Source organism: Triticum urartu, chromosome 5, assembly GCF_003073215.2.
Source record: "Triticum urartu cultivar G1812 chromosome 5, Tu2.1, whole genome shotgun sequence".
NCBI lineage: Eukaryota > Viridiplantae > Streptophyta > Magnoliopsida > Poales > Poaceae > Triticum > Triticum urartu.
This window is the reverse complement of record NC_053026.1, coordinates 438,154,434-438,167,937: the sequence shown is the minus strand read 5'-3', so window position 1 is coordinate 438,167,937 and position 13,504 is coordinate 438,154,434.

Genomic DNA, 13,504 nt, shown 5'->3' with positions numbered 1-13,504 from the left:
TGTCATTTTTGGCATGATTAATGTGTGCATGCTATGATCCTGAGCTCTACATGTGTTTTGTTAAATGCCATGCCGTCTTTACAGGGGTGTATGCCATGTATTTTTGTGATCTTTGTGGTGACTAGCACAAGCATGCAAAGTAGCTTACTCAATGATGCTGATTTCAGGGACTTAGAATTTCACTAAGCCCGTGTCCTGTTTTTGTCTTTATGCCATATGTTCATGTTGTTTCCTAGTGATCCGTGCCTTTTTTGAGGATGATCAGTAAGGATGTTTTGTTAATATTGTGGTGCTCTATCCATCCATGTATTTGTTTGCATTTATGGAGCACCCTAGCTTGAGTCAATTGAGCTTTACTTTTGCTATAAAATGTTCTTGGCAGATTGTTGACATGTTTAACGATTTTGCCGAGGATGTTGCTATTGATCCGTGCATCCTATGTTGTTGTTCTTGCCATGTCTAGTTTCTATGCCATGTCTTCTTGCTGGGGGTATGCTTAGTTTGCCATGCAATGCTTTGTAGTGAGTGCTTCGAGCTCGTAAACATGCCTACTTGTTAACTGTTTTGCCTTGCTCCAGTTTTTCACCAAGTCTGAATCTGTTTATGTTTTTGCTATGTTCACATGCTTGCAATTGTATTTTCTAATCCCTTTTGGCTCATGGTCACTAAGGTACTTTTGTTATATGCTTAGAGTAGCTTCATGCCATGCCTTGCTTTGCCATGATATGTTCCTGTAGCATGTAGTTATCGTGCTCTAAACATTGCTTCCTGTTGATAAATTCATGATATGATGTTAATTTCACTAAGTCTGAAACCTGTTATCTTTTGCTCTTTTGCCATGCTTGTTTGAACCTGTTAATGAGTGAATTAGCCGTAGCTCAGTGTTCATCTTTTGTCAAGCATTCATGAGTGGATCCCTGCCATGTATTTTGTTGTCATGTTTGAGTGCTGTAAGCATGTTGTTGATGCATTTAGATGGCTACTTGCTGTTTATCGCAAGACCGGTGCCATATTTGTTTTGCTTGCCATTTCCAAACCGTGCATCCGATTCCGGTGATCTTTATATCGATTTCGACCGAAATCAACTCACCTTTCCAGTGGCACTCTTGGTTTTACAAGTTGAGGCCAGGTTCAATCTTTCCTTTGCAAATCATGCATATGCATCACATACCGCATCCCGCATATCATGCCATGTTCATGTGTTGGTTGTTTACTTTGTTGTGTGCTTCTTTCCGGTGTTGCTTCTTCGGGTTGGTTCCAATAACGTCGCGTTTGTGAGGAACCGTTCGACTACGTCCGTTTGTCTTCTTCATGGACTCGTTCTTCTTCCTTGCGGGATTTCAGGCAAGATGATCATACCCTCGAAATCACTTCTATCTTTGCTTGCTAGATTGCTCGCTCTTTTGCTATGCCTATGCTGCGATACCTACCACTTGCTTATCATGCCTCCCATATTGTTAAGCCAAGCCTCTAACCCACTTTGTCCTAGCAAACCGTTGTTTGGCTATGTTACCGCTTTGCTCAACCCCTCTTATAGCGTTGTTAGTTGCAGGTGAAGATTGGAGCTTGTTCCATGTTTGGAACATGGATATTTTGTTGGGATATCACAATATCTCTTATTTAATTAAAGCATCTATATACTTGGTAAAGGGTGGAAGGCTCGGCCTTATGCCTGGTGTTTTGTTCCACTCTTGCCGCCCTAGTTTCCGTCATATCGGTGTTATGTTCCCGGATATTGCGTTCCTTACACGGTTGGGTTATAATGGGAACCCCTTGACAGTTCGCTTTGAATAAAACTCCTCCAGCAAGGCCCAACCTTGGTTTTACCATTCGCCACCCAGCCTCTTTTTCCCTTGGGTTAGGCCAGCCCAAGGGTCATCTTTATTTTAAACCCCCGGGCCAGTGCTTCTCTAAGTGTTGGTCCAACCCAGAGCACCGTGCGGGGCCGTCCCTTGGCAACTTGGGTTACGTTGGCTCCCGTACGGTTAGCTTATCCGGTGTGTGCTACCTCTTGAGCTTGCGTTGGTTTTCCCCGAAGAGGAAAGGATGATGCAGCAGAGTAGCGTAAGTATTTCCCTCAATTTTTGAGAACCAAGGTATCAATCCAGTAGGAGGCCACGCGCAAGTCCCTTGTACCTACACAACACAAAGAGCTCAACGCAACCAACACGATTAGGGGTTGTCAATCCCTTCACGGTCACTTACGGAAGTGAGATCCGATAGATAATATTTTTGGTATTTTTGATATAAAGATGCAAAGTGAAAAGTAAAAGGCAAAGTAAAAACAAAGCAAGATTAAAGCGATGGAGATTGATATGATGAGAATAGACCCGGGGGCCATAGGTTTCACTAGTGGCTTCTCTCAAGAGCATAAGTTTTCTACGGTGGGTGAATAAATCACTATTGATCAATTGACAGAATTGAGCATAGTTATGAGAATATCTAGGCATGATCATGTATATAGGCATCACGTCCGTGACAAGTAGATCGAAACAATTCTGCATCTACTACTATTACTCCACTCATCGACCGCTATCTAGCATGCATCTAGAGTATTAAGTTAAAAACAGAGTAACGCTTTAAGCAAGATGACATGATGTAGAGAGATAAATTCATGCAATATGAAATAAACCCCATCTTGTTATCCTCAATGGCAACGATACAATACGTGGCTTGCTGCCCCTTCTGTCACTGGGAAAGAACACCGCAAGATCGAACCCAAAGCTAAGCACTTCTCCCATGGCAAGAACTACCAATCTAGTTGGCCAAACCAAATGGATAATTCAAAGAGACTTGCAAAGATAACCAATCATACATAAAAGAATTCAGAGAAGATTCAAATATTATTCATAGATAGACTTGATCATAAACCCACAATTCATCGGTCTCAACAAACACACCGCAAAAGAAGAAGATTACATCGAATAGATCTCCACAAGAGAGGGGGAGAACATTGTATTGAGATCCAAAAAGAGAGAAGAAGCCATCTAGCTAATAACTATGGACCCGAAGGTCCGAGGTAAACTACTCACACTTCATCGGAGGGGCTATGATGATGTAGAAGCCCTCCGTGATGACGGCCCTCTCCGGCGGAGCTCCGGAACAGGCCCCAAGATGGGATCTCATGGATACAGAAAGTTGCGGTGGTGGAATTAGGTTTTTGGTTCCTGTTCTGATCATTTGGGGGGTACGTGGGTATATATAGGAGGAAGGAGTACGTCGGTGGAGCACCGAGGGGCCCACGAGGCAGGGGGCGCGCCTTGTAGGGGGGCCCTACCCTCGTGACCGCCTCCGGTACTTCTTGGAGTAGGGTCCAAGTCTCCTGGGTCTTATCCGAGAAGAAAATCACGTTCCAAAAAGGATTTTCTGTTTGGACTCCATTTGATATTCTGTTTCTTCGAAACACTGAAATAGGCAGAAAACAACAATTCTGGGCTGGGCCTCCGGTTAATAGGTTAGTCCCAAAAATAATATAAAAGTGGAAAATAAAGCCCAATATAGTCCAAAATAGTAGATAATATAGCATGGAGCAATCAAAAATTATAGATACGTTGGAGACGTATCAGGCATCCCCAAGCTTAATTCCTGCTCGTCCTCGAGTAGGTAAATGATAAAAAGAGAATTTTTTATGCGGAGTGCTACTTGGCATAATTTCAATGCAAAATTTCTTAATTGTGGTATGAATATTCAGATTAGAAAGATTCAAGACAAAAGTTCATATTGACATGAAGAATAATAACACTTCAAGCAAACTAACAAAGCAATTATGTTTTCTCAAAGTAACATGGCCAAAGAAAGTTCATCCCTACAAAATCATATAGTTTAGTCATGCTCCATTTTCGTCACACAAGAATGCTCTCATCATGCACAACCCCAATGACAAGCCAAGCAATTGTTTCATACCTTAATAATTTCAAACTCATAAACTTTCACGCAATACATGAGCGTGAGCCATGGATATAGCACTATGGGTGGAATAGAATATAATGATGGGGGTTGTGTGGAGAAGACAAAAAAGGAGAAAGTCTCACATCAACGAGGCTAATCAATGGGCTAGGGAGATGCCCATCGATTGATGTTAATGCAAGGAGTAGGGATTGTCATGCAACGGATGCACTAGAGCTATAAATGTATGAAAGCTCAACAAAAGAAACTAAGTGGGTGTGCATCCAACTTTATTGCTCATGAAGACCTAGGGCACTTGAGGAGGCCCATTGTTGGAATATACAAGCCAAGTTCTATAATGAAAAATTCCCACTAGTATATGAAAGTGATAACTCAAGAGACTCTCTATATGAAGAACATGGTGCTACTTTGAAGCACAAGTGTGGAAAAAAAGATAGTAACATTGCCCCTTTTTGTTTTTGTTTTTTTGGGCCTTCTTTTTTTGGCCTTTCTCTTTTTTGGGACAATGCTCTATTGAATGATGATCATCACACTTATATTTATTTACAACTCAATGATTACAACTCGATACTAGAACAAAGTATGACTCTATATAAATGCCTCCGGCGGTGTACCGGAATATGCAATGAATCAAGACTGACAAGTAAAAATTATGAACGGTGGCTTTGCCACAAATACTATGTCAACTACATGATCATGCTAAGCAATATGACAATGATGAATGTGTCATGATAAACTGGATGGTGGAAAGTTGCATGGCAATATATCTCGGAATGGCTATGGAAATGCCATAATAGGTAGGTATGGTGGCTGTTTTGAGGAAGATATAAGGAGGTTTATGTGTGAAAGAGCGTATCATATCACGGGGTTTGGATGCACCGGCGAAGTTTGCACCAACTCTCAATGTGAGAAAGGGCAATGCACGGTACCGTAGAGGCTAGCAATGATGGAAGGGTGAGAGTGCGTATAATCCATGGACTCAACATTAGTCATAAAGAACTCATATACTTATTGCAAAAATCTGCAAGCCATCAAAAACCAAAGTATTACGCGCATGCTCCTAGGGGGATAGATTGGTAGGAAAAGACCACCGCTCGTCCCCGACCGCCACTCATAAGGAGGACAATCAAATAACACCTCATGTTTCAAATTTGTTGCATAATGTTAACCATACATGCATGCTACGGGACTTGCAAACTTTAACTCAAGCACTTCTCAAATTCACAATTACTCTACTAGCATGACTTTGATATTACTACCTCCATATCTCAAAACAATTATCAATCATCCAACTTTTCTTAGTATTCAACGCATTCAAAAGAAAGTTTCACAAATCTTGAATACCAAGCAAGTTATTATTAAGCAAATTACCATGCTATTACGACTCTCAAAATAATTTAAGTGAAGCATGAGAGATCATAGTTTCTTTAAAACAAACCACCACCGTGCTCTAAAAGATCTAAGTGAAGCACATAGAGCAAAATTTCAACGCTCAAAAGATATAAATGAAGCACATAGAGCAAAACTACATAGCTCAAAAGATATAAGTGAAGCACATAGAGTATTCTATCAAACTTTAATTCATAGATGACTCTCTCAAAAAGGTGTGTACAGCAAGGATGATTGTGGCACACTAACAAACAAAGACACAAATAATACAAGACACTCCAAGCAAAACACAAATCATGTTGGTGAATAAAAATATAGCTCCAAGTAAATTACCGATGGAAGTGGACGAAAGAGGGGATGCCTTCTGGGGCATCCCCAAGCTTTGACTTTTTGGTGTCCTTGGATTATCTTGGGGGTGCCATGGGCATCCCCAAGCTTAGGCTCTTGCCACTCCTTGTTCCATAATCCATCAAAAGAACTCACCCAAAACTTGAAAACTTCACAACACAAAACTCAATAGAAATCTTGTGAGCTCCGTTAGAGAAAGAAAAAACATAAAACCACTTCAATATACTGTAATGAACTCATTCTTTATTTATTTTTGTGTTAAACCTACTGTATTCCAACTTCTCTATGGATTATAAACTATTTTGCTAACCATAGATTCATCAAAATAAGCAAACAACACACGAAAAACAGAATCTGTCAAAAACAGAACAGTCTGTAGTAATATGTAACTAACGCAAACTTCTGGAACTCTAAAAAATCTACCAAAATTAGACGACCTAGATAATTTGTTTATTGATCAGAAGCAATTGGAATCAGTATTTTATCTCGTTCTGATGATTTTTAGTAATTCGGGCACTGAACGCAAAGTTTCTGGAAATTACAGCAAGATCAAATAACTATCATCCAAGAAGATCCAATAGGTCTAGCTTGGCACAAACACTAATTAAAACACAAAACCACATCAAAACAGAGGGTAGATGGGTTATTTATTCCGTAACAGAAGAAAAACACAAAAAACAAAAAATAAAATTGGGTTGCCTCCCAATAAGCGCTATCGTTTAACGCCCCTAGCTAGGCATAAAAGCGAGGATAGATCTAGGTATTGCCATCTTGATTCTTAAATTTTTTAGCGATATTATGCTCGAATCCGGGAGGTTCCTTACGTTTCCTTTCATATTCAGAGATTTTGAGATCTAAGGAATCCAACCGCTTATTACAAAGAGTAATCAACATATTCATGCGGTGAAGATTTCCGCTAACGCTCTTAAGAGGTTCAAGAGATTTTTGTAAAATCTTAGTTACTTCGCAAATTTTCTCAAAAACTTGCGTTTCCTCTTGGGTATGATGGCCCCCCCCTTTTTTGAGGTAAAGTTCCTACTATACCTTCTATAATTTCATGTGCGATACTGGGATCAATTTCAATAAAATTGCCTTTGGCAACACAATCCAAAAGTAGTCTATGAGACATATTAAGCCCAACATAAAAGTTGCGAAGCAAAATTCTGAAATTTACTTCTAGGGTGCATTTACGATAAGATTCCATCATTCTAAACCAAGCATCCTTTAAGTTTTCTCCTTGCCTTTGTTTGAAGTGAAGGACTTCAAACTCGGGGGACAAAGGAGCAGAAAGAGGACTAGCCATGACGACAAGACAAGCGAGAAAAAGGCAAACGGAGAAGGAGAAGGGGAAGGAGAAAGAGAGGGCGAATAAAACGGCAAGAGTGAAGTGGGGGAGAGGAAAACGAGAGGCAAATGGCAACTAATGTAATGCGGGAGATAGGGATTGTGATGGGTACTTGGTATATTGACTTTTTGCATAGACTCCCCGGCAACGGCGCCAGAAATTCTTCTTGCTACCTCTTGAGCTTGCGTTGGTTTTCCCCGAAGAGGAAAGGATGATGTGGCAGAGTAGCGTAAGTATTTCCCTCAGTTTTTGAGAACCAAGGTATCAATCCAGTAGGAGGCCACGCGCAAGTCCCTTGTACCTACACAACACAAAGAGCTCAACGCAACCAACGCGATTAGGGGTTGTCAATCCCTTCACGGTCACTTACAGAAGTGAGATCCGATAGATAATATTTTTGGTATTTTTGATATAAAGATGCAAAGTGAAAAGTAAAAGGCAAAGTAAAAACAAAGCAAGATTAAAGTGATGGAGCTTGATATGATGAGAATAGACCCGGGGGCCATAGGTTTCACTAGTGGCTTCTCTCAAGAGCATAAGTTTTCTATGGTGGGTGAACAAATTACTGTTGAGCAATTGACAAAATTGAGCATAGTTATGAGAATATCTAGGCATGATCATGTATATAGGCATCACGTCCGTGACAAGTAGATTGAAACGATTCTGCATCTACTACTATTACTCCACTCATCGACCGCTATCTAGCATGCATTTAGAGTATTAAGTTAAAAACAGAGTAACGCTTTAAGCAAGATGACATGATGTAGAGAGATAAATTCATGCAATATGAAATAAACCCCATCTTGTTATCCTCGATGGCAACGATACAATACGTGTCTTGCTGCCCCTTCTGTCACTGGGAAAGAACACCGCAAGATCGAACCCAAAGCTAAGCACTTCTCCCATGGCAAGACCTACCAATCTAGTTGGCCAAACCAAATGGATAATTCGAAGAGACTTGCAAAGATAACCAATCATACATAAAAGAATTTAGAGAAGATTCAAATATTGTTCATAGATAGACGTGATCATAAACCCACAATTCATCGGTCTCAACAAACACACCGCAAAAGAAGAAGATTACATCGAACAGATCTCCACAAGAGAGGGGGAAAACATTGTATTGAGATCCAAAAAGAGATAAGAAGCCATCTAGCTAATAACTATGGACCCAAAGGTCTGAGGTAAACTACTCACACTTCATCGGAGGGGCTATGATGATGTAGAAGCCCTCCGTGATGACGGCCCTCTCCGGCGGAGCTCCGGAACAGGCCCCAAGATGGGATCTCATGGATACAGAAAGTTGCGGCGGTGGAATTAGGTTTTTGGCTCCTGTTCTGATCGTTTGGGGGTACGTGGGTATATATAGGAGGAAGGAGTACGTTGGTGGAGCACCGAGGGGCCCACGAGGTAGGGGCGCGCGCCCTGTAGGGGGGGGCGCCCCCCTACCCTCGTGACTGCCTCCGGTACTTCTTGGAGTAGGGTCCAAGTCTCCTGGGTCTTATCCGAGAAGAAAATCACGTTCCAAAAAGGATTTTTCTGTTTGGACTCCGTTTGATATTCTGTTTCTTCGAAACACTGAAATAGGCAGAAAACAACAATTCTGGGCTGGGCCTCCGCTTAATAGGTTAGTCCCAAAAATAATATAAAATTGGAAAATAAAGCCCAATATAGTCCAAAACAGTAGATAATATAGCATGGAGCAATCAAAAATTATAAATACGTTGGAGACGTATCAGTGTGCCCTGAGAATGAGATATGTGCAGCTCCTATCGGGATTTGTCGGCACAACGAGTGGTCTTGCTGGACTTGTTTTACCATTGTCGAGGATGTCTTGTAACTGGGATGCCGAGCCTGATTGGATTGTCTTGGGAGAAGGAATATCCTTCGTTGACCGCGAGAGCTTCTGATGGGCTAAGTTGGGACACCCCTGCAGGGATTTGAACTTTCGAAAGCCGTGCCTGCGGTTATGGGCAGATGGGAATTTGTTAATGTCCGGTTGTAGAAAACCTAAAGTTTATCTTAATTAAAATGCACCAACCGCGTGTGTAACCATGATGGTCTCTTCTCGGCGGAGTCCGGGAAGTGAACACGGGGTCGGAGTTATGCTTGACGTAGGTTGTTCTAGGATCACTTCTTGATCATAGATTTCTCGAACGTGCTTTGCCTTCTCTTCTCGCTCTCATTTGCGTATGTTAGCCATCAAATATGCTAGTCGCTTGCTGCAGCTCCACCTCATATATTTTACCCTTCCTATAAGCTTAAATAGTCTTGATCGCATGGATGTGAGATTGCGGAGTCCCCATGACTCACAGATACTTCCAAAACTAGTTTGCAGGTGCTGATGTTATCGAGCAGGTGATGCAACCACGCTCAAGGAGGAGCTCGATGAAGATCTTGTCCTTTGTGTGGTTTCGCCTCCTTTTGATCAGTAGTGGAGCCCAGTTGGGACGATCGGGGATCTGTGTAGCATTTGGGGTAGTCTTCTTTTATTTTGGTTCTGTAGTCGGACCTTGATTGTATCTGGTTGATGTAATGCTTTATTCATGTATTGTGTGAAGTGGCGATTGTAAGCCAACTATGTATCCTTTCCCCTTTATTTATATTACATGGGTTGTTTGCGAAGATTACCTCTCTTGCGACATTGCTTTCAATGCGGTTATGCCTCTAAGTCGTGCTTCGACACATAGGAGATATAGCCGCATCGAGGGCGTTACATTCGGCAACACGACTATCATAAGGGGTGAAGTCAGTATCCGGCTCTATCACCTCTGAGAGTGCGGCCTCCATGGCGGGGTCTATCCCTCCGCTCTCGGATTGCGCGACTTGTTCCAGGTTAAAAACCGGAGTAGCTGCGGATGCGATCTCCCGAACACTGTCTGATGGTAGACTTATGTCCTGCTTGTCGTGACTGCACGGCGCGTCCGGCATGGGCTCGAATCTGTCGAAGATCAAGTCTTCGCGGACATCGGTCATGTAGTTCAAGTTTCCAAATCTGCCTGATGGCCAGGGGCGTAGCTCTCAATCTGCTCCAGATGGCCAAGCGAATTGGCCCGCGGTGCAAAGCCGCCGAATATGAAGATCTGTCCGGGGAGGAAAGCCTCACCTTGGACCGCATCGCTAGCGATGATCGAAGGAGCCATCGAGCCTTATGGTGACGACATAGTGGAACTCTCAATGAAAGCACCAATGTCGGTGTCAAAACCGGTGGATCTCGGGTAGGGGGTCCCGAACTGTGCGTCTAAGGCGGATGGTAACAGGAGGCAGGGGACACGATGTTTACCCAGGTTCGGGCCCTCTTGATAGAGGTAATACCCTACGTCCTGCTTGATTGTTCTTGATGATATGAGTATTACAAGAGTTGATCTACCACGAGATCAGAGAGGCTAAACCCTAGAAGCTAGCCTATGGTATGATTGTCTGTTGTCCTACGGACTAAAACCCTCCAGTTTATATAGACACCGAAGGGGGGCTAGGGTTACACAAGGTCGGTTACAAAGGGGGAGATATCCATATCCGTATTGCCTAGCTTGCCTTCCACGCCAAGTAGAGTCCCATCCGGACACGGGACGAAGTCTTCAATCTTGTATCTTCATAGTCCAACAGTCCGGCCAAAGGATATAGTCCGGCTGTCCGGAGACCCCCTAATCCAGGACTCCCTCAGGGGCCGCGCCCCAAACCCCTTTTCCAATTCGGACTGGGCTTGGGAGGGGCGCGCGCCACCTCCTGGCTTCTGCCTCTCCTTCCCACTAAGGCCCATTAAGGCCCAATACTACTTCCCCGTATTCCCGTAACTCCCCGGTACCCCCAAAAATACCCGAATTACTCGGAACCTTTCCGATGTCCGAATATAGTCGTCCAATATATCGATCTTTATGTCTCGACCATTTCGAGACTCCTCGTCATGTCCCCAATCTCATCCGGGACTCCGAACTACCTTCGGTACATCAAATCACATAACTCATAATACAAATCGTCACCGAAACTTTAAGCGTGCAGACCCTACGGGTTCAAGAACTATGTAGACATGACCGAGACATGTCTCCGGTCAATAACCAATAGCGGAACCTGGATGCTCATATTGGTTCCTACATATTCTATGAAGATCTTATCGGTCAAACCGCATAACAACATACGTTGTTCCCTTTGTCATCAGTATGTTACTTGCCCGAGATTCGATCGTCGGTATCTCAATACCTAGTTCAATCTCGTTACCAGCAAGTCTCTTTACTCGTTCCGTAATACATCATCCCACAACTAACTCATTAGTTACAATGCTTGCAAGGCTTATAGCGATGTGCATTACTGAGTGGGCCCAGAGATACCTCTCCGACAATCGGAGTGACAAATCCTAATCTCGAAATACGCCAGCTCAACAAGTACCTTCGGAGACACCTGTAGATCACCTTTATAATCACCCAGTTACATTGTGACGTTTGGTAGCACACAAAGTGTTTCTCCGGTAAACGGGAGTTGCATAATCTCATAGTCATAGGAACATGTATAAGTCATGAAGAAAGCAATAGCAACAAACTAAACGATCATCGTGCTAAGCTAATGGATGGGTCAAGTCAATCACATCATTCTCTAATGATGTGATCCCGTTAATCAAATGACAACTCATGTCTATGGTTAGGAAACATAATCATCATTGATTCAACGAGCTAGTCAAGTAGATGCATACTAGTGACACTATGTTTGTGTATGTATTCACACATGTATTATGTTTCCGGTTAATACAATTCTAGCATGAATAATAAACATTTATCATGAAATAAGGAAATAAATAATAACCTTATTATTGCCTCTAGGGCATATTTCCTTCAGTCTCCCACTTGCACTAGAGTCAATAATCTAGTTCACATCTTTATGTGATTAGTTCACATCTCCATGTGAGTAATACCCAAAGGGTTTACTAGAGTCTATAATCTAGTTCACATCGCTATGTGATTAACACCCAAAGAGTGATCATGTTTTGCTTGTGAGAGAAGTTTAGTCTACGGGTCTGCCACATTCAGATCCTTATGTATTTTGCAAATTTCTATGTCAACGATGCTCTGCACGGAGCTACTCTAGCTAATTGCTCCCACTTTCAATATGTATCCAGATTGAGACGTAGAGTCATCTAGATCGATGTAAAAAGCTTGCATCGACGTAACTCTTTACGACGAACTCTTTTATCACCTCCATAACGGAGAAACATTTCCTTAGTCCTCTAAGGATAATTTTGACCGTTGTCCAGTGATCTACTCCTAGATCACTATTGTACTCCCTTGCCAGAAAGATGCTAAGGTATACAATAGGACTGGTACACAACATGGCATACTTTATAGAACCTATGACTGAGGCATAGGGAATGACTTTCATTCTCTCTCTATCTTCTGCCGTGGTCGGGTTTTGAGTCTTATTCAACTTCACACTTTGTAACACAGGCAAGAACTCCTTCTTTGAATGTTCCATTTTGAACTACTTCAAAATCTTTTCAAGGTATGTACTCATTGAAAAAGCTTATCATGCGTCTTGATCTATCTCTATAGATATTGATGCTCAATATGTAAGTAGCTTCACCGAGGTCTATCTTTGAAAAACTTTTATTCAAGTATCCTTTTATGCTATTCAGAAATTCTATATCATTTCCAATCAGCAATATGTCATCCACATATAATATCAGAAATGCTACAGAGCTCCCACTCACTTTCTTGTAAATACAAGCTTTACCGCAAGTCTGTATAAAACTATATGCTTTGATCAACTCATCAAAGTGTATATTCCAACTCCGAGATGCTTGCACCAGTCCATAGATGGATCGCTGGAGCTTGCACATTTTGTTAGCACCCTTTGGATCGTTAAAACCTTCTGGTTGCATCATATACAACTCTTCTTCCAGAAATCCATTCAGCAATGTAGTTTCGATATCCATTTGCCAGATTTCATCAAATTTGGCAATTGCTAACATGATTTGGACAGACTTTTAAGCATCGTTACAAGTGAGAAAATCTCATGTGTAGTCAACACCTTGAACTTTGTCGAAAACACTTTGCGACAATTCGAGCTTTGTAGATAGTAACACTACTATCAGCGTCCGTCTTCCTCTTGAAGACCCATTTATTCTTAATGACTCACTGATGTCTACTACACAACCTTCTTCTTGTAGACGTTGTTGGGCCTCCAAGTGCAGAGGTTTGTAGGACAGTAGCAAATTTCTCTCAAGTGGATGACCTAAGGTTTATCAATCCGTGGGAGGCATATGATGAAGATGGTCTCTCTCAAGCAACCCTGCAACCAAATAACAAAGAGTCTCTTGTGTCCCCAACACGCCCAATACAATGGTAAATTGTATAGGTGCACTAGTTCGGCGAATAGATGGTGATACAAGTGCAATATGGATAGTAGATAATGGTTTTTGTAATCTGAAAATATAAAAACAGCAAGGTAACTAATGATAAAAGTGAGCACAAACGGTATTGCAATGCGTTGAAACAAGGCCTAGGGTTCATACTTTCACTAGTGCAAGTT